Source organism: Triticum aestivum, chromosome 2D (genome assembly GCF_018294505.1).
Source record: "Triticum aestivum cultivar Chinese Spring chromosome 2D, IWGSC CS RefSeq v2.1, whole genome shotgun sequence".
NCBI classification, from domain to species: Eukaryota; Viridiplantae; Streptophyta; class Magnoliopsida; order Poales; family Poaceae; genus Triticum; species Triticum aestivum.
This window is the reverse complement of record NC_057799.1, coordinates 66,055,342-66,061,858: the sequence shown is the minus strand read 5'-3', so window position 1 is coordinate 66,061,858 and position 6,517 is coordinate 66,055,342.

Genomic DNA, 6,517 nt, shown 5'->3' with positions numbered 1-6,517 from the left:
GACGTTTCAAAACGTCTTTGGTGCCACAATTCTAAACCGTTAGCATTACGCACTGAACTATCACGTAGTCATCAAAACGTGTATGTCAGATGTTTCGCAACATCTACAGACGACGCTGAGGTTCAGCACACCGAGCGGTGCATTAAGGACATAAGCCTTCTGTGCAACAATGAGGACAATCCTCAGTTTACGGACCCAGTCCGCATAATTGCTACTACCAACTTTCAACTAAATTTTCTCTAGGAACATATCTTAACGAGTAGAGCTAAAGCGTAAGCTATGACATGATTTGCAAAGACCTTTTGACTATGTTCATGATAATGAAGTTCATCTGATCATGAACTCCCACTCAGATAGACATCCCTCTAGTCATCTAAGTGATACATGATCCGAGTCAAACTAGGCCGTGTCCGATCATCATGTGAGACGGACTAGTCATCATCGGTGAACATCTCCATGTTGATCGTATCTACTATACGACTCATGTTCGACCTTTCGGTCTCTTGTGTTCCGAGGCCATGTCTGTACATGCTAGGCTCGTCAAGTCAACCTAAGTGTTTCGCATGTGTTCCGAGGCCATGTCTGTACATGCTAGGCTCATCAACACCCGTTGTATTCGAACGTTAGAATCTATCACACCCGATCATCACGTGGTGCTTCGAAACAACGAACCTTCGCAACGGTGCACAGTTAGGGGGAACACGTCTCTTGAAATTTTAGTGAGGGATCATCTTATATATGCTACCGTCGTTCTAAGCAAATAAGATGTAAACATGATAAACATCACATGCAAATCATAAAGTGACGTGATATGGCCAATATCATCTTGCGCCTTAGATCTCCATCTTCGAAGCGCGGCATGATCACCTTCGTCACCGGCATGACACCATGATCTCCATCATCGTGTCTTCATGAAGTTGTCTCGCCAACTATTACTTCTACTACTATGGCTAACGGTTAGCAATAAAGTAAAGTAATTACATGGCGTTTTCATTGACACGCAGGTCATACAAAAAATTAAGACAACTCCTATGGCTCCTGCCGGTTGTCATACTCATCGACATGCAAGTCGTGATTCCTATTACAAGAACATGATCAATCTCATACATCACATATATCATTCATCACATCCTTTTGGCCATATCACATCACATAGCATACCCTGCAAAAACAAGTTAGACGTCCTCTAATTGTTGTTGCATGTTTTACGTGGCTGCTATGGGATTCTAGCAAGAACGTTTCTTACCTACGCAAAAGCCACAACGTGATATGCCAATCTCTATTTACCCTTCATAAGGACCCTTTTCATCGAATCCGATCCGACTAAAGTGGGAGAGACAGACACCCGCTAGCCACCTTATGCAACTAGTGCATGTCAGTCGGTGGAACCTGTCTCACGTAAGAGTACGTGTAAGGTCGGTCCGGGCCGCTTCATCCCACGATGCCGCCGAATCAAGATAAGACTAGTAACGGCAAGTAAATTGACAAAATCGACGCCCACAACTACTTTGTGTTCTACTCGTGCATAGAAACTACACATAGACCTAGCTCATGATGCCACTGTTGGGGATCGTATCAGAAACTCAAAATTTTTCCTACGCATCACCAAGATCCATCTATGGAGTTTACTAGCAACGAGGGGAAAGGAGTGCATCTACATACCCTTGTAGATCACGAGCGGAAGCGTTCCAATGAACAGGGTTGATGGAGTCGTACTCGCCGTGATCCAAATCACCGATGACCGAGTGCCAAACGGACGGCACCTCCGCGTTCAACACACGTACGGAGCAGCGACGTCTCCTCCTTCTTGATCCAGCAAGGGGGAAGGAGAGGTTTATGGAGATCCAGCAGCACGACGGCGTGGTGGTGGAAGTAGCGGGGTCTCGGCAGGGCTTCGCCAAGCTTCTGCGAGAGGGAGAGGTGTTGCAGGGGGAGAGGGAGGCGCCAGGGGCTGTCATCTTGCTGCCCTCCCTCCCCCACTATATATAGGCCCCCTGGGAGGGGGGGGCGCCGGCCTGGATCCCATCTGCAAGGGGGGGCGGCGGCCTGGGGGAAACTTACCCCCCAAGGCAAGTGGGGCGCCCCCCACCCTAGGGTTTCCAACCCTAGGCGCAGGGGGGAGGCCCATGGGGGGCGCCCTAGCCCACTAAGGGCTGGTTCCCTTTCCACTTCAGCCCATGGGGCCCTCCGGGATAGGTGGCCCCACCCGGTGGACCCCCGGGACCCTTCCGGTGGTCCCGGTACAATACCGGTGACCCCCGAAACTTTCCCGGTGGCCGAAACTTGACTTCCTATATATAATTCTTCACCTCCGGACCATTCCGGAACTCCTCGTGACGTCCGGGATCTCATCCGGGACTCCGAACAACTTTCGGGTTTCCACATACTCATATCTCTACAACCCTAGCGTCACCGAACCTTAAGTGTGTAGACCCTACGGGTTCGGTAGACATGCAGACATGACCGAGACGCCTCTCCGGTCAACAACCAACAGCAGGATCTGGATACCCATGTTGGCTCCCACATGTTCCACGATGATCTCATCGGATGAACCACGATGTCGAGGATTCAATCAATCCCGTATACAATTCCCTTTGTCAATCGGTACGTTACTTGCCCGAGATTCGATCGTCGGTATCCCAATACCTTGTTCAATCTCGTTACCGGCAAGTCACTTTACTCGTACCGTAATGCATGATACCGTGGCTAACTCCTTAGTCACATTGAGCTCATTATGATGATGCATTACCGAGTGGGCCCAGAGATACCTCTCCGTCATACGGAGTGACAAATCCCAGTCTCGATCCGTGCCAACCCAACAGACACTTTCGGAGATACCCGTAGTGTACCTTTATAGTCACCCAGTTACGTTGTGACGTTTGGTACACCCAAAGCACTCCTACGGTATCCGGGAGTTGCACGATCTCATGGTCTAAGGAAATGATACTTGACATTGGAAAAGCTCTAGCAAACGAACTACACGATCTTTTATGCTATGCTTAGGATTGGGTCTTGTCCATCACATCATTCTCCTAATGATGTGATCCCGTTATCAACGACATCCAATGTCCATGGTCAGGAAACCGTAACCATCTATTGATCAACGAGCTAGTCAACTAGAGGCTTACTAGGGACATGGTGTTGTCTATGTATCCACACATGTATCTGAGTTTCCTATCAATACAATTCTAGCATGGATAATAAACGATTATCATGAACAAGGAAATATAATAATAACCAATTTATTATTGCCTCTAGGGCATATTTCCAACACCCACATGTTCCACGATGATCTCATCGGATGAACCACGATGTCGGGGATTCAATCAATCCCGTATTCAATTCCCTTTGTCTATCGGTATGTTACTTGCCCTAGATTCGATCGTTGGTATCCCCATACCTCGTTCAATCTCGTTACTGGCAAGTCTCTTTACTCGTCCCGTAACGCATGATCCCGTGGCTAACTCCTTAGTCACACTGAGCTCATTATGATGATGCATTACCGAGTGGGCCTAGAGATACCTCTCCGTCATACGGAGCGACAAATCCCAGTCTCGATTCACGCCAACCCAGCAGACACTTTCAGAGATACCTGTAGTGCACCTTTATAGCCACCCAGTTACGTTGTGACGTTTGATACACCCAAAGCACTCCTACGGTATCCGGGAGCTGCACAATCTCATGGTCTAAGGAAATGATACTTGACATTAGAAAAGCTCTAGCAAACGAACTACACGATCTTGTGCTATGCTTAGGATTGGGTCTTGTCCATCACATCATTCTCCTAATGATGTGATCCCGTTATCAACGACATCTGATGTCCATGGTCAGGAAACCACAACCATCTATTGATCAACGAGCTAGTCAACTAGAGGCTCACTAGGAACATATTGTGGTATATGTATTCACACATGTATTATGGTTTCCGGTTAATACAATTATAACATGAACAACAGACAATTATCATGAACAAAGAAATATAATAATAACCATTTTATTATTGCCTCTAGGGCATATTTCCAACAGCCACACCGCATCAGCCGCCAGCGACTACTTGATGACGCAGTCACGGAGAACACGAAGGCTATACTGCGACCGGACTGGGAGGTGCTTGTCGTGCTTTCCCAGGCGCCACGACGGCAGGGAACGCGACACGCACGCCGTCCTCATCCGATGCGTGTGTACATAGGGTTTAATCATGTATTTTCCTTGCAATTTTACTAATTGATAGAGAGACTATACATATCGATCAAACAAACCACTTAATTAAGTGGGACAAAAGCAAAGTTCTTCTCCACAAGCACAGATTTACATCTCACGCCCAACACACACACAACAGAAAAAGTATTAGCTAGAGTAATTAGAAGAGAAGCAACCATCTAAGAACATAGCAAGTAGCAGGGACGCGATGAACGCGGCCTCTAGGGCGGCGAAGGTGACGGTGTGCAGAATGACGATGACGACAATGCCATGCGAGGGAGTCCGCAGCCGTAGGGACGGTGCGCTGTTCTCTGACGAGCGCCACGCCGGGAAGACCATAAGCCAGCCTCCCCGGACGTTCACTCCCCTAGACCCGCCTCACCATGCTCCTCCTGCTCAGACAAGCCCGTAGACCATGTTCAACGGCGTCCGCCCGGTGGCTTCTCTGGTTTGGCTGAGCGGAGCGGTTGATTTTTTCTATCTGGGCTTTGCTACATCTACGTAAAAGTTCTTACGTAAGTTACGAACAAGCTGAGTTGGCCTGTTTTGGATGGAAGAAAGAATAGGCCCAGGGCCACCCGCTGAAATCAGGGGGGTGGGGGCATGATTGGTTGGTGAAGGGAAATCATGTAACATTCATGTTAAAGTTTCGTATTAGTTGCAAGGATACCATATCGTAAGATGTCACTATCTGAAGGTTATATGTATTCCACTAATCGAGTGACCATACCTGGTCGCATCCCTGTTATAGATTGGTGAAATTGGTACTTCTCTTTACAAGATTTATTTGTCATAGTTGCAAAAATCTCCGTTGTAATCACTATGCATTCGATGTGTACTTCCTATCAAAGATAAAAGAAAATTTTGTATGCTTTTAAATTAATATATTTGATAGGTGAATTTTAATTTTCTAATATTTTTAATCTAGAAAAAAGTCCATTTTACTACCTTGAATAAAGTGGGTGGTTCACTTTACCCCCTGATCTTATTTTCGGCTTCTTCCACCCCCCAAACAAACCAAAACCGGACCAAAAAACCCCTGGCTGGTTTGTCTCCACCCGCTGCTGATGTGGCAGTGGTCAACGGTGGTTTTGACCCAGGTAGGGCCCCCTTGTCAGCTCTCTCTCTCTTCCTCTCTCTCTCTCTCTCTCTTCAGATGGTTTTTCTCTCTGCACCCGCCGGTGACCAGAGCAGGGCCAGGCGGGGTCGGCAAGAGGCGGTGGTGGCAACCACCAGCGGTGGGTACTCGGGGCGGGCTCGTGCGGCCGCGGGATAGCGTGGCCGGCGGGATCGGTGAGACTGCGGCGGCGGGGGGCGGGTCAATCCGCGGCGGCGCGTGACGGGCTCCTCTGTCAGGACGCCGGCACGATGGCAGGCAGAGGTTGGCGGCTCCTGGTGACGCGGGGAGGGAGGTGGGGCGCGGGTGGCTCGCGGCGGCAGGCTGGCGTGGCCGGCGGGGTCGGCGGGGCAGCGGCGGGTCGATCCGCGGCGGCGCGGGATGGGACTTCTCTGGCAGGACGCCGGCTCCTAGACGACGCGGTGGGGGAGGTGGGGTGCGGGTGGCTCGGGCCCAGGGGGAGCTCCTTCGGGCGGCGGCGGATCCGGCCTGGAGAGAGAGAGAGAGACCTGCCGGTGGTTTTGGCCCCACCCGGGTCAAAACCACCGTTGACCACTGCCACATCAGCAGCGGGTGGAGACAAACCAGCCAGGGGTTTTTTTGTCTGGTTTTGGTTTGTTTGGGTGATGAAAGAAGCCGAAAATAAGATCAGGGGGTAAAGTAAACCACCCACTTTATTCAGATAGTAAAATGAACTTTTTTCTTTAATCTATAGAAATTCTTGAATATTTTGTGTTTCCCTAATTGAACAAGCATGTGAAATAAAATATAGTAGAATCTAAATAACTATCACATGCAAATCCACAGGTCTGTTGACTATTTTTTTCTAATAATAAAAGGAGTAATATTTTTCCTCTACCGCATCATCTACCGCCCCTAAAATAATTTTAGCTAGTATGTTGTTGTGTGGGGAAAATCATTTTTTATTTGCATGTTTTATTTTTTTATGTCGTGACAACATGCTCATTCCCGTTGCAACGCACGGGCAATTTTCCTAGTCCAATCAAACGGAATCGAACACGCCAAAAGGTCTCGAGTACCGTCGGAACAAGAGAGCGACACGAACACACGCAGCAACACACGTACACCTGGTCCCGGGCGAACCCAAACCATCCATCCATTCCACTGGCACAAAGGATCACACGACAGGACGCCGCGAAAGCAACGCCGAACCCAAGCCAAAGCCATGCCTCCCCACCC